This window comes from Martes martes, assembly GCF_963455335.1.
Source record: "Martes martes genome assembly, chromosome: 13".
NCBI lineage: Eukaryota > Metazoa > Chordata > Mammalia > Carnivora > Mustelidae > Martes > Martes martes.
In genome coordinates this window covers 75,526,863-75,551,560 of record NC_137901.1, presented here as the reverse complement: position 1 = coordinate 75,551,560, position 24,698 = coordinate 75,526,863, and the positions used below count along the sequence as shown (strand labels likewise).

Genomic DNA, 24,698 nt, shown 5'->3' with positions numbered 1-24,698 from the left:
TCCTGGGATTGAGTCTCACATCAGCAGGGAGTCTGCTTCTGCCTCTGCCTGCCTCTTCCCCGCTTGTGCTCTCTCTCTCTCTCTGACCCCCCCCCCAAAAAAGGGCTTCTCCCTATAAATAGGGTGTTTGAAAAAACAAAAAAATAGGGAAAAAATTCAAATTACGTATCATTCCTTTTCAGATTAATAACTGGAGTCATGGCTTAAAATTAAGGTACTCTGCCCAGACATACCCAGAGCTTGAAGGTAAACATACTGAGCTTGTGATTTCAAAATGAAATTAATACTGTTTAAATATAAATCAATGTCTCCAGAATTTCCAGACATCCTATAGAAATAGGAAAGTATAACCCTTAAAATCTTACCACCTTGGGCAAATCATTTTGTCTGATCCTTTTTGGTAAAAATACAAATTATTTCCTTATCTGCACACCTCTCTTCAAAAGGAGTAGAGGACAAAAACCACCACAGAATATCAGTATCTACAACAAAGTACAAGAAACGGGAAGAATGTAACTTCACTGAGGAAAATGCAGTTACTAGCAAATAAATACTTTCCCACCACACACTACCTTCCAAAGACCTCAGTTCTTAAGGAAAAAACATCATACATTTCATTTCACCAATAAAATGAAAATACCTCGAGGGAAGTGAGACAAACAAATAAAGCCCTTTCTAAGGAGAAAACAGTTGGGTTAAGTATTTTGGGAGTGAATATTCTATTATAAGAAGCTTCTAGTAGCCTTAGTTGGCAAAACTAACACAACCCCCAAATCTACTTTCCTTCCAAATTGAATGAAGATTTGAAAAGAAAATCAGCCAATTCTTTATGTTAAATTAATTGGACTGCATAATAGAACTAAAGAAGAAATGCTATATGCCTCAAAAGAAAGAAGAATCCTTTTTAAAGCATTTTGAGTAGAAGACTAGCATAAAGGTCAGGGGGCTTACCATCCCTAATACTCTTTTAAAAGACTGCATTTATAACAGACAAGCCAAAAAAAAAAAAAACTAATTTAAAATTAGTAGTAATCTCTAAAAACTGCCAGAAATACACACATACACACACATGCACACACGCACGCACGCACACATGCAATTACAAAACAATTTTTTTTAAGGTAGGCTCAATGCCCAACATGCTGCTTGAACTCATGACTATGAGAACAAGAGTCGACTGCTCTGGACGCCTAGGTGGCTCAATGAGTTAAGCATCTGACTCTCTTTCTGTTCAGGTCGTGATCTCAGGGTTGTGAGACTGAGCCACCACAGCCGGCTCCATGCTGGGCGTGGAGCTGCTTAAGATTCTCTCTCCCTCCCCACCTCCCTGTGCGGGCAATGCCCTCTCTCACTCTTGCTCTACTAAAAAAGAAAAAGAGAGAGAGAGAGAGAGAGGGAGTCATACGCTCTACTAACTGAGCCACCCAGGTGCCCCTACGGAACAATTCTTATGATCACTTATTTCTTTGTGATCACGCATCACTAATACAATATAAACGAAAGCCTATGGTTTTTCAAACTTTAATAATGCACAAATGAGGGCACCTGGGTGGTTCAGTCAGTGAAGAGTCTGCCTTCGACTCAGGTCATGATCCCAGGGTCCTAGGATGGAGTCCCACATCAGGTTCCCTGCTCAAGCAGTAAGCCTGCTTCTCCCTCTCCCTCTGATGCTCCCCTTGCTTGTGCGCTCTCTCTCGCTCGCTCTCTCTGTCAAATAAGTAAATAATCTTTTTTTAAAACGCACAAATGAACCCCCAAATGATTCAACAGTTGGAATACTACATAGTTTGCCCTACCCAGTTTTGGTCAATTTCTCAAGTCAGAAGAATGCAAACACATTAAAACCTTGGAGCCCAGGAGCCTCTAAAAAGGGCTGACAGCTGCTCTGTGATTCCCCTCAGGCTGGCCTGGAGGGCCCTCAGGACCTACTGGGGACACTGAACAGCCAGTCAATGCATTAAAGGATAAGAAACTTGAGAAGAGAAAGGAAAGAGAGCTCAATTTTCTCCATGTCTACCTTAACTTCAAATCCTCATCTTTATACAAATTATGGTTCTTTTCATAGCTATTTTAAGAAAAACTCACCAGATGAAAGCATGCTTCCACAGGGATGTTACTTCAATTGCTTCTAAAATCAAAGCTGCTAAATAAACCACAAAACAAAAGACCTAAAAACCCCAAACTACCAGTATTTTCAACTTATTCAATAAGTCAGTAAATTTGCAATGAAGCACCAATATGTAATGTGACCCTGTTTTTCATCAGAATTCATGCTGTAAATAATTAGAGCTCCAAAATATACTTTACAAATAAAACATGTTCCAATAAACAAACATGTACATACACACACACACACACTTTGGTTACATATCTATAATGAAAATTATGGGGTTGGATTACCATTAAAGAATTTAATAAGTAAATGTGTATAATTAGTAATCCTTCCACACCACAGAAAATGCCCCCTTCGATACATTCATCGTCTAGTAAAATGGGAAGACTGACCATCTCTATCACAAGCGTATCACATTAAAACTGAAATTCAGTTATTCAACTAACATTTACTGGACACCTACTGTATGCCAGGCAGCATGCTGGGAAAGGAGACACAGAAAATGTAGGGTACTCTCTGCCTTCAAGGAATGTGAAAGATAGTGGTATTAGGTCTCACTTTCACAAACTGAAAAATAATTCCATACAGATATTTATTTTTAAATTTCTAATCATTTAGCCCAAAATATAATTCAGAGGAATCCTTAACACTAGTGACATCCACAAATTACATTTTCATCTACCTTTGTAACTCCATATCAAAGCTATATTTATATTTTACATATATAGAATATATAGTCTATTATCATGACTTCCACAATCTGGGCCATTTCCTCTATCCATCTTACACTAGTCCTCCTCTCTTACACCTGTTCCAAATCAGCCAAGTGCTATCTTATACACCCTTAGGAACTCAACTCCATGTCCCATAGATGCTAACTCTCCAACACCTACCTTGTCCTCTCAACTGCCATGGAGCTCAGTCCCACATGGAATTCAGTATTGAAAAATATATACTTGAGGGACACCTGGCTGGCTCTGTCGGTAGAGACATGATGATCTCAGGGTTCTAAGTTTGAACCCCACATTAGGAATAGATATTACTTTTAAAAAAAGGAATTATACACTTGAGGGCTAGAGGAAGTCTGTAACATATTTTTTAAACTATTACACATTTTAAAAGCAAGTAAAATACTTAATACATAAAAATGTTTGAATGAGTTCTTGGAAACCAGACAATCCAAACCCCTCAAAGAGGCAACAATGAAAAAAGAGAGGTGAATTATTTCTTATTGTTTGAAGGGGCTTTTTGGTAAGAGTTTATAAGGGAACAGAAATAGAGATCGGCGCCTAGCTCTGGCCAGTACAGGCCGACCCAATTTACAGCCATTACCCTGCCCTGATCCACTTCTCAAAGGTCACAGAAACCAAGTCACTGCTAAAACTTAACACCCTTTCCAGAGTGGTTTCCAAAAGGAAAGGGACGGAAAAAAGGGATCATGAATATTTCAGGGGAAAAAAAAGCAGACTAACTGTTTCAGAGGTAACAGGAAGAACCTTTCAAAAGCAGGCAAGGCTTCTTCCTGATTCCAGGTTATCAGAGCTAGCCTCTCTATATAGGCTCTCCCTGATCCCACACGCCTTAGCTCAACTTTTCCCCTGAAACCTTGTTGCACTTACTGAAGGCCAAAATTTTAGAGAGATGATCTATAACAGGAATATTCCTTTTTAAAAGTATTAATATTGGGGCACCTGGATGGTTCAGCTGGTTAAGTGTCTGACTCTTGATTTCAGCTAAGGTCATGATCTCAGGGTTGTGAGATCAAGCCCGAGTCTGGCTCTGCACTCAAGTGTGGAACCTGCATAATTTCTCTCCCTCTCCCCACTCCACATTTCCTCTTAAAAAAGAAAGAAAGAAAGAAAGAAAGAAAGAAAGAAAGAAAGAAATTAACAACAACAATAAAAATATTAATATTGTACCTCTGAAAAGGTAGAGAGATGTGAGGAAAATAATCTAATTAAAGCCCATAGTCATCCTAACACTGATAAACAGTGGTAGCCTACAAGTGACTGTGGCAATCCAGGAACACATTAGTAGAAATGAATTTGAGCCATATGCTTTACAGCTTAACAGGGGAGCAGAAGCTTCAAATAAAGAAAGGAGGATGAAGCCTGTGGAGGGCTGCCAGGGCAGGAGGCTACCAGATGCCAGCACAGGCTGGTCGGGGTAGAACACAGTTCCTCCCCTCTGTTTTACAGGACTCCACTATCACCATGAAAAGGTGAAAAACCTGTGGCTGTGAATTAAACACATTTTTTCAGTCTAGGCTGGGAACTTGCCCACCACTTGTAATTCTAAATCTATACCATAAATGCCATCTGAGTTCCAAATAACTGAGATCAACTTTGGAACACAACCCAGTTCCGGGTTGAGGACTGAATGTACACAGTGCCTGCAAAACAGAAACTGTATCTGGGCTCTCAAACCATTCAGTCTTAGAAAACCGCATGGTTCACAACCATCCTTTGCAGGTGATACACATTATTTGTTCCACGTGACAATTTCAGCCCAGTGCACACAAGGTATCTCTATGTGGTGTAAGAACAAAATGAAACTCTCAGGGTACTAAGAGAACCAAAAACGTCTAACTTATCTTTACCTATAGTAGCAGTGTAAAGCAAACAGCTTGGATAAGAGAGAAAGTCCAAGGTTACTCTATTTCTAAAACAGACAACATGCATCTTACTGAATACCACCCCCAGGAGCTATGGCCGGCCCTCACTGGCCGGGGTCCCTCTTTTGCTTGCCAAGAAAAACCAGGATGACAATGTTTAGCTAAAGACACTACTAACCACAAAATTAATTCACCGTCTAGCTTGTAAAGTGATGGGTCTCCCAATGAATTCTTCTGCTTAAGGGAGAGGACAGCTCAAGTTTGCATGTGTTTCTCCGTCGCACTCAACGCAGCATTTGAGTTTTTGCATTTGTAAGTCAGGCTCAATTCTTTAAGTTCCTAAGAATGAAAGGAATTACAATCTTTAACTAGAAAAGAATGCTTGACCATTACAAAAAGGAATTTAATTATCTTTCATGTGAAGTAAGCAAACAAGGGTGATTAAACATTTGTCCTGAGGAGGAGGTAGGTGCTTGTGAATTCTGTCAAGAACCCCTACAATATCAAGAGTGGAAAATACCCCCTCCAAAGGCAGCACTCTCCCCATACTTCCTTTCCCACATGTGTTTACAGCCTTTCATAAAACCGAAAAATTACATCTCTGTTCATGCAGCATGAAGACCTCAGCAGTTCTCAGAATATAGGGACACACATCTGACTCCACAATGGGGCAAAAAAAGGTTCTTGCACCAAACAGCCCTGTGTCCAGATTCCCAGTCTGTCTTGGTTCCATGGAGCCAGAAAAACCACACTGTAAAGCTGTGATCAACTTCTGCTGATCCTAAAGGGTTTTCACTACGCCTGTTACAATCTGTGTAGTTCCAGTACCCGCATGTTGCTCTTATCAAAATTAGTGTCTCCATATGCATATGGCCTAACGGTGCCGATTATTCTGGCAAGACGCAATGCAAAGGTACCCTTGCAATATTAATTGGTCTTTGAAACTTTTGAGATAAATACCAACAACCACTATTTACGAACGGTCAGATTATAAGACTGAGGAAATAAAAATGGATTTTTTTTTTACATTAAAACTAAGAAATCAAAAAACAAAACAAAAAACTAAGAAATCAAATCTACCAAAGGCTTATCCAACAGATTCAGCTTAAGTTCCCCAAAAATGCTTTTTTTTTTTTTTTAAAGATTTTATTTATTTATTTGACAGAGATCACAGTAGGCAGAGAGGCAGGCAGAGAGAGAGAGAGAGAGAGAAGCAGGCTCCTGGCTAAGCAGAGAGCCCAATGCGGGGCTCGATCCCAGGATCCTGAGATCATGACCTGAGCCGAAGGCAGAGGCTTAACCCACTGAGCCACCCAGGTGACCCCCAAAAATGCATCTTAAAAGACCTGAATATCTGGCAAATCTGATAGGGTAAATAAAATACATGCACATTCTAAAGGTGTGAGAAAACACACAAATATTGGTACAAACTACTGACAGCGATGATAAACTCAAGAGGCAAACTCTGTGAGTAGGTCTGGCAAAAGACGGTGGTGTAAGGTTAAGAGGGAACTGGTGCATTCGGTCAAGGACTAAGAAGAGAAAGTACATCAGGTTCACACTGTTTAAAAAAAAAAAATTGACAAGACTCTATAATTCGACACAACCAACTCTAAAAATGAAGGAGGTGGAAGGCAATTGGAGGAAGAGAGGTGGAACAGTTAAGTTCCTGATATTGGGCAAGTCTCTCATGCTCCTATGACAATAGTACCTTCCACCGTAAGAGGAGGAATTGACCAACAAGGTACTTTCCACTCTGGCTGTGATTCAGAATCACCAGGAACACATGCCCAGGCAGATGTATTTATAAAGGTCTACAGATGATCCTCATGGATAGCCAAGAATGAGGACCTCTGGGGGCGCCTGGGTGGCTCAGTCATTTAAGAGTTTGACTTTGGCTCAGGTCACAATCCCAGGACCCAGGGATCAAGCCCCATATCGCATCAGGCTCTCTGCTTAGTGGGGAGCCTGCTTCTCCCTCTCCCTCTGCCTGCTGCACCCCCCACTTCTGCTCTCTCACTCACTCTCTGACAAATAAGTACAATCTTTTTTTTCTTCCAAAGATTTTATTTATTTGTCAGAGAGAGAGAGCACAAGCAAGGGGAATAGCAGAGGCAAGGGGAGAAGCAAGCTCCCCACTGAGCAGGGAGCCCGACGCAGGACTCGATCCCAGGACCCTGGAATCATGACCTGAGCTGAAGAAAGACATATAACCACCTGAGCCACCCAGGCGTCCCACAAATAAAATCTTAAAAAAAAAAGGAAAAGAAAAAAAGAACGAGGACCTCTGGACTTGAGAAATAATCTCCCAAACACCTTAAAATGATATATTCTTAGAAAGGCAGTAAGAGGGTCGCCTGGGTGGCTCAGTGGGTTGAGCCTCCACCTTCGGCTCCAGGTCATGATCTCAGGGTCCTGGGATTGAGTCCCGCTTCTGGCTCTCTGCTCAGCAGGGAGCCTGCTTACCCCCTCTCTCTCTGCCTGCCTCTATGCCTACTTGTGATCTCTCTCTTGTGTCAAATAAATATATACAATTTTTTAAAAAGAAAAAAAAAGTAGTAAGATACTGGTGCTTTGTAGGATCCATTTCACAATTTTTAAAAAATTAATATTGGCCAATTTCATGACCAAAGGGGGAGGATATGTATTGTGAAATTATTGCCTTCAGTCATACAAAATATACCCATCTATATTCTACTTTCTCTTACTCTGACCTTTGCATTAATTTGACGTATTTTCTCTTTATTGTGGCAAACAGGATGGAACCATTTTTGTTATTAATGTGAAATTCATATGACAGGCCCAATTTAACATCCCATGTAGCTACTGAGGCTCTTTCCCACACAGAATGTTAGTTTATCACAACACTGCCATTAACATTATAACCAGATGAGAGTCTTAGGCACTGCAGCACAATCTCCTCCAAACCCTAAAAAGATATCAATCTTTTCCAGGAACTAAACATTTTTCCTTAAAATAGACTGAATACAAAGGAGGCCTGAATAAGAGAACCTTGTCTAAATAGACATTTCTAATTCAGGTAAAAGCAAAACCAAAACAAAACCTTGACTCATCTTTAAAAATTACCTTCCTAACCTAAAATTAGACCAGTCTTCCCCTCTTCAGTAATTCAAGTTTGATTCAAAGTCTAAATGCCGAGGTGGGAGTGGGAATCCATACATTAATAGCTTAATTTCAGAAGTAAAATGTATTAGACTTACTCTATTTGATTCTCCCAAGTTCCATTCATTAACAGACATTAAGAGTGAGACAGAGAGAATACAAATTTATTCATGGTCTACTTGCTAGTCCAGCAAGGAATCATTAGCATCCCTACACCACAGAAGAGAAAGCAGGCTCAGGGAGTGAATAACTGGGCAGTCACAGCTATTAAGAAGTGAAGCCATGGGGCACCTGGGTGGCTCGGTGGGTTAAAGCCTCTGTCTTCTGCTCGGGTCGTGATCTCGGGGTCCTGGGATCGAGCCCGGCATCAGGCTCTCTGCTCAGCAGTGAGTCTGCTTCCCCCTCCCACTCTCTCTCTGCCTGCTTGTGATCTCTGTCTGTCCAATAAATAAATTAAAAATCTTAAAAAAAAAAAAAAAAAAAAGAAGCAGCAGCAGCAGTAGCAATGTTCCCAAATGGCCAGCTGGTTTCTCCTAATTCTCAAGATACTAGCCAGGGCGCCTCAGTAGCTCAGTCAGCTGAGCGTCCAATTCTTGATTTCAGCTCAGGTCATGATCTTGAAGTCGTGAGATCAAGCCCCACATCAGGATCCACACTCAGCATGTTGTCTGCTTGAGGTTCTCTCTCTCCCACTCCCTCCTACCCTGGCACACACATACACACTCTCTCTCTAAAATAAATAAATACATCTTTAAAAAAAGAGAGATCTAAGTGGAGTATTTTCAATGAAACTATTAAGAGTGAACATAGGAGCACAAAACATTTTTTTTTCTCTTCTCTGAGAGAAGCAAGAGAGCATGAACAGAAGAATGAAAAGGCAAGGAGGCTTGTGCCCTGAAAACCTAGTTTACACCCATCATCAGGTATACACAGGGGTGGTTCCAGTACTGACCCACTCAGTACCATCAGGGCTGGCCTGCTGCCTTTGGTGTGGCTAAGTTATACTAAACTAAAAATGTTCCTCAGCCATCTGTCCTACTAAAAAAGCTATGCACCAGTCATCACTTTTCATTAGGGGGAAAGAACCTGGACGAGAAGGTTCTACCCTCAGGAAAATGTTTCAAATGCTTGGTTTTACATCTGAGCAATTTTTTGGCAAAGGTGGACTTGGGTGCCAGAAAGACAGGGGGGAATACCCCTTTACTTTATGTTACTTTACACAGGCAACAGAGATGTAAATAATCATCAGAGAAACCCACTGACCTCAAGATATTTCCAATTAACTTCAATAATCTTTCATTCAGCAAATAACCCAAAGGCACCTGAGACCAAGCTGTGAGTAAGGGAATCTTGGTATACCTTGTCAGGTACCTCTCTCTCATATTCTGGCTTCTATGGAAGGTGCTTTCAGACAGTAAGCTCAAGTTCAGGTCCAGTTCCCTGCAGCAGACAGCAGTGATGAATGTCTGATGTGTGAAGACAGGGACAATGTCTGCCCACAGGGATGAGGAAAGTTTCATGAAGGATCCCAAAGGACAAGTGGGATTCAGCAGACTGGGGTATCACAAGACCGCCTGAAGCCTGAGAAGTTTCAGGAAGCGGCAACAGAGATGAAAACATAGGAAGGAGAGTAGCAAGAGGTGAGGCAGGCTGGAATCAGAGACACCCTGATCCACAGCCACATGAAGAAGCCTTGAAGTTTAACACAGACAGAAGGTGGAAGGCCACCAGAGGATTTAAACAGGGGAATGATATGTTCCTGATGAACCCTTTATGATACAGAACTAATTTAAATCGTTTCCTAACACTTTCACATTTGGTTTTTAATTTATGAATCAAAATACTGATGGGGATGTGATTTAAGGCCAAGTAACTTTAAAAAAAAAAAAAAAGATTTATTTGAGAGACAGCAAGAGAGCACAAGCAGAGGGAGAGATGGGGGTGGGGGTGGAGAAGCAGGTTCCCCACTGAGCAGGAGCCTGATGAGGGGCTCAATCCCAGGACCCTGAGATCAGGACCTGACCCAAAGGCAGATGCTTAACCAAATGAGCCACCCAGGCGCCCAAGGTTTAAGTAACTTCTAACTGCATTATCAACTGACTCCATTATGCATAAATTGGACTTTACCAAAATTAAAAACTTCTGTGCTTCAAAAGACACCCTCAAGAAAGCAAAACGGCATCTCACAGAATCAGAGAAAAATTCTGCAAATCATACATCTGATAAGATATTATGTAATCTGGAATATATAAATAACTCATAACAATAAAAGGATAATCCAATTTAAAAACAAGAAAAGCATCTAAAAGAGATTTCTCCAGAGAAAATATTCAATTGTCTGCTAATTACTTCAGAAGATGCAGGACATCATTTGCCATCAGGGAAATGCAAATCAAAACCACAATGATATACTGCTTCACACCCACTAGGATGGCTAAAGTCAAAAAGTAAGAGAGTAACACTGTTGACAAGGATGAGGAGAAACTGAAACCTTTATACAATGCTGGTGGAATTGTAAAATGATGCAGTTGCTTTGGAAAACAGTCTGGCAGTTCCTCTAACAGTTAAACACAGAGTAACCAATATGACCCAGCAAGTCCCAAGAGAAATGAAAACAAGTCCACATAGAAACTTCTACAGGAATGTTCACAGCAGCATTATGCACAACAACCAAAAGGGGGAAAGACACAAACAACCACTAACTATGAATGGATAAACAAAATATGGTATATCCACACAATGGAGTACTATTCGACCATTAAAAAAATATAGTACTGGGGCGCCTGGGTGGCTCAGTGGGTTAAAGCCTCTGCCTTCGGCTCAGGTCATGATCTCAGGGTCCTGGGATCAAGCCCCACATCGGGCTCTCTGCTGGGCAGGGAGCCTGCCTCCCCCTCTCTCTCTGCCAGCCTCTCTGCCTACTTGTGATCTCTGTCTGTCAAAAAAAAAATTAAAAAAAAATATATATATAGTACTGATACATGCTATAACATAAATAAATCTTGAAAACCCTTATACTTAATATGAGACACAAAAGACCCCATACTGAATTATCCCATTTGTATGAAATGTCCAAAATACACAAATCCAGAGATAGGAAATAGATTAGTGGCTGCCTAGGGCAGGGGAGGGAGGAGAAGAGCAGGGCTGGAGGACCACTAATAGGTACGGGGTTTCTTTTTGGACTGATGAGCACGCTCTAAAACTACGGTGATGACTGCACAATTCTGTGACTATAATAAAAACCACTGAATTGTACACCTTAGACAGGTGAATTTATGGTATGTGAATTATATCTCAAAAAGCAGTTACAAAACAAGAAAAGATTCCATTATGTATTACTGAAATACAAATAAGCTCTCAAAAAGGAATAAAGAACTTTGTTCACGCATTTTAAAGGATCCAAACTAGGGCAAAGAAAACCCAGGGAGATTCTATTACTTAAGATTCTAGGTACTAGGTCATACTGAAATATTCATGAGGATTTCCATGTTTTAATACAGAAAAAACATCTTAAGTTAAAAAAGGCAGAAGTACGAAAGAGTTTTTATAACTCAGAAACAGTAACACAGGGAAGTCACCAAATGGAAAACAAACATGGATTTGTACCCTGCATAGGAAAGAGGCACCCAAATTTATTACTGTTCCACCTCTGAGAAAGTCAAAGGCAAAACAGCCCAGTTAATAAAATCTGTTTCTAGGGGTGCCTCGGTGGCTTAGTCGGTTGAAAGTCTGCATTCAGCTCAGATCATGATCCAGGGATCCAGGGATTGAGCCCCAAATCTGGTTTCCTGCTCAGCAGGGAGCCTGCTTTACCCTCTGCCTGCTGCTTCCCCTGCATGTGTGCTCTCTCCCTCTTTTCTCTGACAAATAAATACAATCTTTAAAAAAAAAAAAAAAGGTTTCTAAAGCACCAGTTTGTGACAAATCAAAGTATTAAATAATTTGCCATTCCAGTTACACAACTGAGAGCTGATAATTCATCCTTTTGAACATTCCATTTCACACACTGGAGTAACTCTCTTCCTCATGGTTGGAGTAGGTCCCAAAAGTGACAGGTGCATTAAACATGAAATGTAAATCAAAAAATCCAACAGTGTTTAAAAAGTACTATGTGCCACCCTGAACCTAATCCTGAACTATGTAAAGTAACAGACATAAATGCTAATTAGCACAATCTGCAGGCAAAGTAACAAATGAACATGAAAAATTCAATACTGTGTGCAGTGTGATAGCTCACTGCTATGTGTCTATTAAAATTCATCAGGCTTCAATGTACCTTCCACAAATAATCAAAAATAAATATGGATAAGGCACATTCTGCATTTGTCAAAAAGGTGTGTACCTGACCTTTATACCAATCTTTGTTCAATCCTCAGTACACATGACTATCACCTACCACAAAACAGTGCATGTCATGGAGGCCTAACATTGAACAGAATTCCCAGTTTTATTTCACTTTCCCCCAAGTAGTTATGTAACCTCTCAGACCCAAGGGTTACTAACTAGACTTCACATCCAAACACTCTTTGAAGTGTATCTCCACTCAAAAAAATAAAAATAAAATATAAAAAATTACTTTCCTTAAGTTAGTTTTCTGAAATATACAAAATCAAGGCCAAAACAGATTTTTCCCATTTCTTCAGTTTTACAAGGAATGAAGAAAGTGAAGATATATAAACAGATATCTATTTGCCTTCACAAATGAACAGACGGTACAAAGCAACTGCTTATACTTAATCATGTTTTTGTCTATTCTACCAGGCCCTGGTGTTAGGAGAGAATTCTGCCAGATAAGGACAATGAAATGCATTATTATATAGAGTGACTAAGAGCCCTACAAGTACTGTTTTAGAATGTAATCCCAGGCAGAATGGCTGCGGTAAAAGGGCCTAATATTTTGTAATAACTATTACCAAAAGTAAAGACATTGGCCACCCAGTACCAGTTTTAAAACACTACATCCAATTCTGTTTAAATGTCTTATAGGAAAGAAAGGCCTTTGTATCTTTCTATCCTGGAGGAGATGAACAACTTGCAATTTGCTTCTCACCCTGAATCCCACGTTAGCAACATGTAGAGCAAGTACTTCAGACACCACAAAACAAGGGCAGCCTACATTAAGGCCAAATATAGGATGTGATTCTAAACCACGATGCAGTAAAGCCTACGTTTCCTTTTCCAGCGATCAAAACCCTTTGAACACTCCCAAAAAAGGACGGCAGGGCCAGCGCCTCCCTCCAAGAGGAAGCCCCTTTCTTCTCGGCTCTCCCTAGCAGCCTGCCACTTCCCCCAACACATTCAAATCATTTGAGAGACCGAGAGCTGGTGTGTGCGCGCCGGTATGGACAGGCGGGAGAGCTGAGTTCCTGCATTTCCACCCTCTACATCTGACCTCATCCCCAGTCATTTAGGCGTAGCGGAGCCCCACCTGCACCTCGCTCCTTTTGACTGCGTCCCTCGCCAGCTGCTCCGCTATTAGGGGAGCACATCTCTGAATCACCCGGTTCACTCCGACGCTCCAGTCCCCCGACCCTGCAGCGTTCCGGCTCCGCTCTTCCTCTCCCAACACCCCCCCCCCGCCCCGACGCCAGCCCTGGCCCTCCCAGCCCGCCACTCCCCACCGCTCGGCTCCTCGCTCTCCCAAGCCGCCCCCAACTACATTACTCCAGTTCTAACCGAGCCGTGCCCTTCCCGACCCCCGAGCTAGATCTTTACGACCCGGAGCCGGCCTCGCACCCACAGCCAGCCACCCTCAGGCTAGACCGCCGCCCTCGCCCCTCCCACGCAGGGCCCCAGCTCGCCCTGGCCCCACGTGAGTCCGTCCCCTGCCCCCCCACCCACTCGCTCCCTGGGGGGACTCAAACCCCGCCCCCAGGCCCGGCGCCCCCGGGCTCGGCGCCCTAACCCCGAACAGCCCCTCCCCACCCCAGACCCCACCCAGCCAGGCGGGTCCCCAATCCCTAAAACCCTTCCTCAGACAGCTCCTCCCCACCCGACCCGGGGTTGTTCACCCGGCCGGGAGGCGTCTCGACCCTCGAAAGCCGCCCCTGGGCAGCCTCCTCCCCACAGGGATCCCAGTTCACCCTCCCCAGGCCAAGCGGTTCCGTCCCGAACCTCCGGCAGCAGCCCCTGCTCCAACCCGCTGCACACCGGCCGTGGGGGGGGGGGCGGCCCAAGGGTCTGCGCCCCGCGCGCCCACTAGAGCCCACTCCCCTCCACTGGGCCCTGCTCCACGCCCCGCCGGCTCCTGTCAGCCGGCGCCCGCACATGCTGAGAGGACCGGTCGGCCCGCCAGCTCGCTCCCGAGCGGCCCCGCAAGGCGCGCGCTGCTCACCAGGGCCGAGGTGCCTGAGGCGCCGCCGCCACCGCCGCCGAAGTCCCCGCTGCAAAGCCCGGCGAAGCCTCTAACCGCTGCCGCCTCCCGCCTGGCACTGAGCGCCGCGCGGGGGAGGGGCGCGGGCAGCAGCCGCCGCCACCACCGCCGCACGCAGGCCCCGCCCCCGCCCCGCGCCGCGCCCAACCAAAGGGCCCTAGGGCTCCGGCCCGCCACGCCCACTTCCGGGAGGGGAAGCCCACTTCCCACCCCTGGTTCCACGCCCCACTCTCGTTAGCGCCCCCTCTGGTCGCGCCGAGGGACGCCCGTGGGCTGCGGAGGAAGGCGGTACCTAAGCACACGCACCGCCTACTAGTCAACAAGCCGGAGGGCCACGCCCGCTGCTCCTCAGAACCGGGAGCTCCGCCCACTGGCCCGCCTTGGCTCTGTAGGGCCACATCCCCCGGATCCTCAAAGATTCTTCCAGACCCCCTCAAAACCCGAACATCAGCTCCCCTGAGCCCGCCCACTGCCCCATCCAAACCCTTAGCAGGCCTCCTGGATCTCTAAGCCCACCTCCCCTCCCACTGCGTCCGAACTGGCCCAACGGCACCACAAAACCCCGCCCCTCTGCTAGAAGCCCCACCCACGGACCCAACCCAATTCTCGGCATCACAAGCCCCGCCCACTGCCTATCTAAACCTTGAATCTCCAAGCCCCGCCCCGAATTCTCCAACTCCCGCCTTTGCCAGCCAAAGTTCCGCCCCTGCTCGCATCACACCCTCCCACCACCACCTCTGGGGACTGCTAGCGCTCCACCCGTCCCTCCACTTTCCATTGTGGCATTCCTAGCACAGGGTGGCTGTCCCTGGGCTTGGCCACACCACTCCCCAAGGAGGTCCCGTCTTGACCCTATTTCGCAGGTGAGGAACAGGTTCTTCCCTTCTTTTGCTGGCCAAAGTCCCTCACCCGTTTGCTCAGTAGCTGGGCCGCCCAGGCCAAAGAGCGGCTGATTCGAGTCCCAACTTTGCTGCTATCAGACTGTGTCCTGGGTCAGTTCCCTTCACCTCTTCAGGCCAGAATTTCCTGATCTTTAGCGAAAACTTGTCCTGTTATTCGCCAGAGCCCCTTTCGGAAATACCAAGTTCGGAACTACCGGAATTTGGAACTGAATGAACAAAGCAGGCCTGCCGAGGGGTGGCTACTTCCCAAAGCAAGCATCTTCGCATTTTTCATCCTAAGCATTAGCCTCAGAAATATGTGTTAGGTAAATTATGGTCCACCTAAACCAAAAGAGGTATAACAGCAACTTACGGATCCTCTCTAGGCCTCAGTTTCTTCATCAGTAACATAGGGATTGTGGCGGCCACTTCCGGAAGGATTCCGTGAGCTCAGTAATGCACTTAGCAGGCTGGCTAACTTGTGATGAGCCCTCAGTAAATGATGCTGCCACTGCAGGGCCTCAGCAAAGTGGGGGTGGGGGGCGAAGGGGTGAGTTTCCTTTTGCCTTCAAGCAGCCACTCACAGGAGCACCCCTTCCACAGCAAGACATGGCTGCTAACGTCATTTAAATGAGATGAAGTTGGGGAAGCACCCAGGCATTTGGCCATGCACAGAAACCATTGGCTGTTATCATGATTCCTATTTTTAGTGAAATAAGGGCATTGTTAGCAGCCGAGCTCTGAGTGGTTTGGGGGGAAATGAAGGTTGATGCAAGTGCTTTGGGAAGGAACTGGGAACCAAACTGACTTACTCTTTGGGAACAGATCATTGCTTACATTGAACATCACTTATATTTGCCAGGCACGATTTGAGTGCTTCGAACACAAAATCTCCTGAAATTCCTCCAACAATCCAATGGCTACAAAAACAATTCTTTTTTCTTAAGAACTCATTTATTAATTTGAGCAGACTCCCCACTGAGCATGTAGACGACGATTCAGGGCTCAATCCCAGGGACCCCAAAATCATGACCTGAGGCACAGGCAGATGCCTAACAGACTGAGCCACCAAGATGTCCCTGCAGAAATGATTCTTAATCCCCATCTATAAAGGTGAAGAAAATAAGAAATTAATTGCTCAAGGTCACACAACTTGAGCCAGGCAGAGCTAAAGATAAAAGCCACATCCCTCTAATGGCAGAACTCTGGACCCTCTGTGGGTTAGTCTTTCCATTAAACTGCCTCTATGGCAGCAAGAAAGAATAGAAAAAAACAGCGACTTTGGATCCTGGTGGCCTTGGCCTTAACTTCAAGCTCCTCTACGTACCCACCTCGTGACCTTGGGCAAGTCATTTTCCCCTCTCTGGCCTTACTCTCTTTATCTATATGGTGGGGTTCATCCAAATGCTTACTTTGGGGTGGGGTTTTAAAAATGCAAAGATCTAGATTCAGTGAATTAAGGCACAGCAAAGCATCCTGCACAGTGCCTGTCACACAGCAGATGTTTAAAACTTGTTGATTCACTTAGCCCAGTTTTCTCAATGATGAAATCAGAAGTAAAATTTTCCATGACACCAATTTCCCCCAGATGACAGTACCAGAGAGGACTGGACTACACTGAGAAAGAAAGTTCCCGAGGCCTTTGCCTTCCAGGTGCCTGTTTCAATTCCCAGTTTTATCCCTGGGTTGGGAGTGGTGATTCTTACACAAGAAACGAGGCCATCTCACCACCCTACCCCACACCTGCCCTGGATGTGGTCAGCAGAGAGCTGCTACTCCCAGAAAGAGCAGGAAGATTGTGCAACCCTTTGCCAGGAGAAAACCCAGCATCTCCCTGTTCTTGTATCCACAGCAAAGCCACTGTGAGCCTAAAGGTAATCTTGGCTCTGTCTGAGCTGGCCCTTAAATGAAGGGACTCCAGTCCAGGTGAGATGCTGGGTTTTAGCGTCTTTTGCCAGTAGTTTCTGAAATGACCTAAGACAGGGGAATTGAATGATCAGGAAAAATAAGAGTGATTCCGAATGCTACACGCCACAGGTGCGCCTGCTCATGTACGCAGAATAAAGGATTAGGAAGCCTGCATTTGGAGCTCCTCAGCACTTCATGTTTCTGGTTTCTCTTTGTACCAAATGGGGACATTAGTCTTGGGTTGCCCAGGCAACCTGGAAGCTGAGTGAATTAGCCCAGTGGAAGCATTAACAAATAATAATATTTAATACATGAGAGACTAGAAACCTCTAGAGTAATCTCAGCAAGCAAGACCCCTAATTGAGTGACAGAAGAGGACAAAGCTCAGAGAATATTAAAATTCATGCTACATCGATAAATCTCAATTCTCCCTGCTTTGAGTACCTTTCTGCAGACTAGGAACTGGAAATGAGTGGCTACAGATGGATTGCCTTTTTTATTTTATTTTATTTTTTAAAATTTTAGAGATTTTCTTTATTTGACAGAGAGAGAGCGAGTGAGCACAGCAGGGGGAGCAGCAGGCAGAGGGAGAGAGAAGCATGCTCCCCACTGAGCAAGGAGCCCAGCGTGGGGCTGGATCCTAGGACCCCAGGACCACAACCAGAGCTAAAGGCAGATGTTCAGCGGACTGAGCCACCCAGGTGCCCCTGGATTGCCTTTTTTTTAATTAAATTTTTTATTTTGAAATAACTGTAGATTCACATGCAAGCATAAGAAATAATACAAAAAGATCCTATGTACCATTTACCCAGTTCCCTCCAGCGGTAACGTCTTATAAAATGATAGTACAATATAACCCAGATGTTGACACTGATACAGTCAAGATACAGAACATCACCAAAACCACAAAATCACAGCCCCGTTTCATGGCCACATCCACTTCCTGCCTTAACCGCCTCCTCCTTAACTCCTGGCAAGCAACCACTCCTCTGTTCCCAATTTCTCTAATTCCATCATTTCAAGAATGACGAATGAAATGATATAGTATGCAACCTTTGGAGACTGTTGTTGTTGTTTTTTTTCACTCAGTATAAACTCCTGGGGATGTACCTAGGTTGTTGCACGTATGAGTACTTTGTTCTTTATTCCTTCTGAGTGGTATTCCATGGTATGGCTATTTCCCCGTTTAACTATTCATTTTTTGAAGGACACCTGGGTTGTTTCCAGTTTGGAGCAGATTCTTACCCAAAAAGCTCCTATAAACACTATAAACATTTGTTCAGGTTTTTGTGTAAACATAAATTTTTATTTCTCTATGAAAAAAAAATATTTGCCACATAGTACCATGGTTGGGTCGTATGATAATTGTATGTTTAGTATTTTAAGAAACTGCCAACTATTCCCCAGAGTGGCTGTACCGTTTTATACCCCTATCAAACAGAAATCCAGGGGTGCATGGGTGGCTCAGTGGGTTAAAGCCTCTGCCTTCAGCTCAGGTCATGATCCCAGGGTTCTGAGATCAAGCCCGGAATCGGGCTCTCTGCTCAGCAGGGAGCCTGCTTCTCTCTCTCTCTCTCTCTCTCTCTCTCTCTGCCTACTTGTGATCTCTGTCAAGTAAATAAATAAAATCTTAAAAAAAAAAAACAGAAATCCATACACAATCCAGTTTCTCTCATCTTCACCAGCATTTGGTGTCGTCATTATTATTTATTTTAGCCGTTCTTATGGGTATATAGTGGTATCTCATTGTGGTTTTAATTTGCATTTCTCCGGTGGGTAACAATGTTGAAAACTTTCATTAAAAAAAAAAAAAAAGAAAAAAAGGAGGGGTCCCTGGGTGGCTCAGTCATTAAGCCTCTGCCTTCAGCTTGGGTCCTGATCCCAGCGTCCTGGGATTGAGCCCCACATTGGGGTCCTGGCTCAGCGGGGAGCCTGCTTCTCCCTCTCCCCCTTCCCCTGTTTGTGTTCCCTCCCTTGCTGTGTCTCTCTCTGTCAAATAAATAAATAAAATCTTAAAAAACAAAAAAAAAACAAACAAACGAGATTTTATTTATTTATTTTGAGAGAAAGAGAAAGAGCAAGCACAGGGGAAGGGGGACGAGTAGCAAAGGGAGAGAAGCAGACTCCTTGCTGAGCATGGAGCCAGATGTGGGGTTTGATCTCATGACTCTGAGATCATGACCTGAGCCAAAACTGAGTTGGATGCTTAGTGGACTGAGCCACCTAGGCACCCCTGAAATCTTTTCATATGCTTAGTTACCATCTGTTTCTCTCTTCTTGTCTTTTGCCCATTTTTTAAATTGAGACTTTTGTGTTTTGACTGTTAAGTTTGAGAGTTCTTTTTATGTTCTACATACTAACCCTCTTTTGAATATGTGGTTTCCAAAATTTTCTCCCAGTAGGTAGTATTTTTTTCATCCCCTTAATGTAGTCTTTCATGGAGAAAATATTTTTAATTTTGATATTCAGTTTGTCGATTTTCCTTTTTTGGATCACATTTTTGGTATTGAATCTAAGAATTCCATGATCCATGTCAAATTATTCTTTTTTTAAGTTTATTTAGTTATTTTTAGTAATCCTTATACCCAATGCAGGGCTCAAACTCACCACCCAGAGATCAAGAGTCACATGCCCTTCTAACTGAGCCAGCCAAGTACAACTTTGTTGAATAAATTTTTTGTTAGTTTTTTTTTTTAAGATTTTATTTACTTATTTGACAGAGAGAGTGAGAGACCACAAGCAGGGGGAGCAGCAGAGGGAAAGGGAGAAGCAGGCTCCCCACCGAGTAGGGAGCCCAACATGGGACTTGATCCCAGAACCCCGGGATCATGACCTGAGCCACAGGCAGATGCCTAACTGACTGAGTCACTCAGATGCCCCACACTTTATTCTTTTTAAGAAATGTTTTAGTTATTCTAATTTCACTGCCTTTTCATATAAATTTTAGAATAATCTTGTTTACATCTGCACAAAAAATCTGAGATTTTATAGGAATTGTTAAACCCATATGGGTTTAACCCCGATTTGTGTTTGGTTTAAACCCAATTTGGGACGAAGTGACAGCAGCTTTACTGTACTATTTTTCAATCCATAATATCATATGATTTCTTTCATCATGTTGTGTGGTTTTTGTATATAAATCCTATACATGTTTTTTGAGATTTACACCTAAGTTATTTTTTTATGACTATAAATAGCATTGTATTTTTAAATTTCAGTGTCTATGAGTTCCTTGGTAGGGTATTGAAATACAACTCTTTTTTTTGTATGTTTAACTTGTATCCTGCAACTTTGTTGAACTCACTTATTAGTTCCAGGAAGTGTTTTGTAGATTCCTTGGGATTTTCTATGCAGACCATCATGTCATCTATGAAGAGAGATAGTTTTATTTTTTCTTCTCTGATCTTTATGCCTTTATTCCCCTTTCTTGCCTTATTGCACTGGCTAGAACTTCTAGTACTATGTTGAGTAAGTAGTAAGATCAAACATCCTTGCTTTATTCCTGACTTCAGGGAGGAAGCATTTAGTCTTTCTTCATGAACTTTGATATTAGCTATAGATTTTCTTTGTATGGACTCTTTATCAAGTTGCAAAAGTTTAGTTTAGTATTTTAATAATAAAGTTTTATTTTCGATAATAATAAAGTTCCCCCTTTATTCTTACTTTTTGAAAGAGTTCTTATGATGAATAGGTTTGAATATTGTCAAATGTTTTCTTTACATCAAATGATATGATCATATGATTTTTCTGTTGTAGCCTATTATCAAGGTAGGTTACACTGATTGATTTTTGAATACTGACTTGGCCTTGTATCCCTGTAATAAATTCTACTTGGTCATGGTGCATAATTCTTTTTACATGTGACTGAATTCTATTTGCTAATGTGTTTTTAAGCATGTTTGTTTTTAAACTAATGAGGGATATTGGTCTATATTTCTCTTTTTTGTACTCTTTGCCTGGTTTTGATAAGGCAGAGTAACACTGCCTTAATAAAATGAGGTGGGGCGTGTTTATCTTCTCTTCTATTTTCTGGAAGAGATTGTGTAGATTGCTGTTAATTCTTTAAATGTTGGGTAGGCAGGGGTGCCTGGGTGGCTCAGTGGGTTAAAGCCTCTGTCTTCAGCTCAGGTCATGATCTCAGGGTCTGGGGATCGAGCCCCGCGTTGGGCTCTCTGCTCAGCGGGGAGCCTGCTTCCCCCTCTCTCTCTGCCTGCCTCTCTGCCTACTTGTGATCTCTCTCTCTCTCTCTCTCTCTCTGTCAAATAAATAAATAAATAAATAAATAAATCTTTAAATGTTGGGTAGGCTTTTCCAGTGAAACCATATGGATCTAGACTTTTTTTTTTTGGAGGGGGAGCTGTTAAACTACAAATTCAATTTCCTTAATAGTTATATTGCTATTCAAATTATCTATTCCATATTGGGTGACTTATGGTAGCTTGTGTTTTTTAAAGTATTGGCCCACTGCACTTAAATTGCTAAATTTACGTGCATAGAGTTGTTTGTAGAGCGTTCTTATTATCTTTTGATGCCTAGAGGGTCTGTAGTAATAACACCTGTTTCATTCCTGATATTTGTAAGTTGTGTCTTCTTTTTTCCTTGTTTTCTTAGTTAGTCTTAGAGATTTGTCAATTTTACTGATCCTTCTGAAGAACTGCTCTTCATTTCCTTGATTGTCTCATTGTTTTTTATTTTCCATCTCATTGATTGGTGCTCTTTATTATTTCCTTCCTTCTGCTCACTTTGGGTTTATTTTGCTCTTCTTGTTCTAGGTTTTTGAAGTAGGAGCTTGGATTATTGATATGAGACTTTATCTACTATATGTATTTAGTACTTCATTTGTAATATATGCATTTAGTACTATAAGATTCCTTCTCAGTACTGCTTTAGCTGTGTGCCACACATTTTGATATTGTATTGTCATTTTCATTCAGTTCAATGTATTTTTAAATTGCCCTGAAGACTTCCTCTTTGACTCATGAATTATTTATAAGTGTGTTCTTTAGTTTTGAAGTGTTTGGAAATTATCCCGTTATCTTTCTGGTATTACTTCTAATTTGGTTGCATCATGATCAGAGGACACACTGTATGGTTTATTTAATTCTTTTAAAATTTGTTGAAGCTTCTTTTCTTAGAATTTTTAAAATCTTAATTATGTAGGCTTCACACCCAACATGGGGCTTGAACTCATGACCCTGACATCAAGAGTCGCATGCTTTTACCCAATGAACCAGCCAAGTTCCCCAAAGATTTGTTTTGTTTTTGCATTTTTATAAAACCTGATGGAAAAAAAAAAACTAGTATTTCAAACTGTACAGTCAACAGATATACATAGTTATCAAAAATGCACACACACTCCATTTGGCATCTCCTGAGTTTCTTTTTAATGGTCCAGGATAGAGTCTGTGTTGGTATGTGTTCTGTGGGTACTTGAAAAGAATGTGTGTCCTGTTGTGCTTCAACAGAGTGTTCTACGAATGCCAATCAGAGCCTGTCAGTTGATAGTGTCCTTGCTGAATTTTTGGTTAAGTTGTTCTTTTGATTGTTGAGAGAGGCATGCTGAAATCTCAAACTATAAGGATGGATTTGTCTATTTCTTCTTTCAATTCTATCAGTTTTTGCTTCACATGTCTTGCGGTCCTGTTGTTTGGTGTATACACATTTAAGATTGTTGGGTCTTCTTGGTGGATTGCCCTTTTATCATTACAGAGCGTCCCTCTCTGCTTGGTAGTTTTCTTTGCTCTGAAATATACTTTTTCTGATATTAACATGGTCACCCTGAATTCCTTTGATTACCGTTTCCATAGTATATCTTTTTTCCTTGCTTTTACTTTCAACCTGCCTATACTGATATATTTGAAGTGAGTTTCTTATAGGTTGCATATTGTTGGTTCATATTTTTTGATCCAATCTCCATCTCTTAATTAGTGTATTTAGACCATTTACATTTAAGGCAATGATACGTTACAGCTTAATCTGACATTTTGTTTTGTGCTTGTTCTACTTTACATTTTTTCTGCTTTCTTGTGGGTTACTTGAACTTTTTTTTAAAATGCCATTTTGATTTATCCCTAGTATTTTTTAGTTTATTTCTGTGTGGGGCTTTTTTTAGTGGTTGCTCTAAGTATTACATGATAGATAGGATGAGCCTGTATCTATGTATCTATCTCTATATATCTATAGATGTGTTCATCATCTACCAGTGTCATTTTACTAGTTCAAGTGAAGTATAGCAAATGTATTTCCCTTTATGTCAGCTCTGTTTGTAATACAACTGTCTTAAAGATTTTCTCTATGTACATTGAGGACTATATAAGATAGTGGCAAAACTCCTGCCTTTCTATTATGCCTTCTCTGAGGCCACCCTAGTGGAGGGAGACATGCACATCATCTCATCAGGTGGGGGTAGAAATCTAGACTCCTCCTGTGGTCTCCACCGATCCCAATGGGGGGACGGCCTCATGACCACCCAGCGGGGATGAACTCAGCCTCCTCTGACACCACCTCATGACGTGGGAGCACCCATGAGAAAATGGTTTGCACACTTGGCACAGGGCCCAGCCCATGCTAGGACTGAGTCCATGCAAGATCCCCAGGATGGACTGAGCTGATAGTGGAAGCCTTGGTGTAATGACTGGCCTTGCTACAGGTCCTCCTGACCCTGGGATCTTAGGTGAATCACATCATTTCCTGGGGCCTCAGTTTCCTTATCTCTTCACTGGGCAAGAAAATGTGATGCTAACCTGAAATTATGTTTGTGAGAGTACCTGCCCCAGATCCTGAATACAAATAAACACTCTAAAGGAATTGGTACTTATTAAGCATGTAACTTCTTACCAGGCCCAGTGTTACCAACTTGCCAGGCTCTAGCTCAAGGACTATTCATCCTAAGCAGATGAAAATTAATATGGTTTTTCTTATCTCCATTTTACAGGGGAAATTGAGGTGTGTTGCATAATCAGAGCTAACTGATACAAAAGACCTCTCAGTAGGGCTATTCTACTTAAGCTTAGTAACTCCATTCTCAGAAATTTATCCTAAGGCCATAATCATGGGTGGATGCAAAGATACACTCAATTCCCATTATTTACTATTGTCATACTCTATAATAAAGTCACCACAAACACTTCATTACTGAATATTGAATCCTTGCTCCTAAGGGAAATACAGGACTAGGTTCCTGCAGGCAGCGGTCATGGGATTTTCATCAACCAATCAATATATAACCTTGTTTTGGGACACCTGGGTGGCTCAGTCAGTTAAGCTGCTGCCTTCCACTTGGGTCATGATCCCAGGGTCCTGGGATCAAGTCCCACATCGGGCCCCTTTCTCAGAGGGGAGCCAGCTTCACCCTCTGCCTCTCCTGCCACTCTGCCTGCTTGTGCTGTCTCTCTCTCTCTCTGACAAATAAATAAATAAATCTTTTTAAAAATTTTATATATATAAAACCTTGTTATATATATAATTGTATTATATATATAATATTATACATATAAGACTTATATAATAAAATAAAAATATATCATTAAAATTTATTAATTTATTATTATGATTTATATATTAAATATATTAATATATGATATTAAATATTAAATAATAGATTTAAAATTAAATTTTTAATAAAAATCAAATATATAAAATAATATAATTTATTCATATTATTTTATTACATTATATATTACA

General features: G+C 42.4%; 1 protein-coding gene across 4 annotated transcripts in view; it reads right to left on the bottom strand.

Moving 5' to 3' along the window:
- CORO1C (coronin 1C) overlaps positions 1 to 24,698 on the bottom strand; it is an 87,008-nt gene that overhangs the window by 61,739 nt on the left and 571 nt on the right. The window contains exons 1-2 of one of the 4 annotated variants that reach the window (XM_080820895.1): positions 14,188 to 14,286; positions 4,922 to 5,066 (exon numbers count right to left, since the gene is read on the bottom strand). The exons of 1 other annotated variant lie outside the window; for it this stretch is intronic. The gene's annotated coding sequence lies outside the window, so the exon portion shown is untranslated. Of the gene's footprint in view, positions 1 to 4,905; positions 5,067 to 14,187; positions 14,350 to 24,698 lie in introns of those variants that run through there. 2 more of the 4 variants (XM_080820894.1, XM_080820893.1) reach the window with 2 other exon arrangements.